The following is a 977-nucleotide window of genomic DNA, read 5'->3' as shown; positions in this document are numbered from 1 at the left end:
GCTGTGGTGGAGTTAATTTGGTGGCTTTAAGGTGGTTAGGTCACATTTAGTGCATGGGTCCAAGTGGGTGCAAATGACCAAAGCTTGGGTTTGGGCTAGGTTAGTCATGTCAATTGGCCCAAATAAATATTTTATTTTGTGTAGATGATCATAAGGAACAACTTTTGTGAAGGATGGAAGTGGTTTTGAGTTCAATTGAAGGGTCAATTTGAGGGAATTTTGAATTTTAGTCAATTTTATCATGTTGGGCTATGCTTGGGTCTAGCTTGGGTTAGCCTTGGGCTAAGTCCAAATTGATTGTTTTAAATGGTCAATAGGGACCTCATGAAGAGTTTTCAACATGAATTGGATGCCAATTTTGAGGTTAAGGGGATCAATTGGGTGAAATTTGGGGACTTAGCCAATTTTGGGTTAAATTTGGGAATTTTTTATTTAGGCCAAAATCAAATCGATATGAGGCTTTACCAAGGTTAATTGATGGTTGATTTTGATGTATAGGGACGTTATCAAGATTTTTCAACATTAATTGGGGCCAATTGACTAGGTTATGGGTTCAATTTCGTGAGATTATGTTATATGGTCAAAATTGGGGCTTTAACCTAACTCAAAACTTGGTTCAAATCATGGACCAATTGAGCTTGGATTTGGTTTAATTTGATCATATCAAAAGTTAATTTGAGTTTAGGATTGAAATTGAGGTCAATTGAGGTCAAATTGATGGACATTTGAATTGAATTTGGGGAATTTGGGTCTTTAAAGGCAAATTTGGGGGTTTTGGTTAAAGATGGTCAAATTGGCCAAATTGGGTCATGTGGTAGATGAGAGAAATGAAATTGTGAATATTTGAGAATATTTGGGATTTATTCAGTTTTTCTGGGAATTTTTGGAATTTTTTGAATTTTGGGTCCAAGAGGGGTATTTTGGTAATTTTGGGTTGTTTAGGGGAAAAAGGCCAAGATGGGTATTTGTTATTGAAT

This window comes from Phalaenopsis equestris, unplaced genomic scaffold, assembly GCF_001263595.1.
Source record: "Phalaenopsis equestris unplaced genomic scaffold, ASM126359v1 Scaffold232787, whole genome shotgun sequence".
Taxonomy (NCBI): domain Eukaryota; kingdom Viridiplantae; phylum Streptophyta; class Magnoliopsida; order Asparagales; family Orchidaceae; genus Phalaenopsis; species Phalaenopsis equestris.
Note: the sequence above shows the minus strand (reverse complement) of the source record.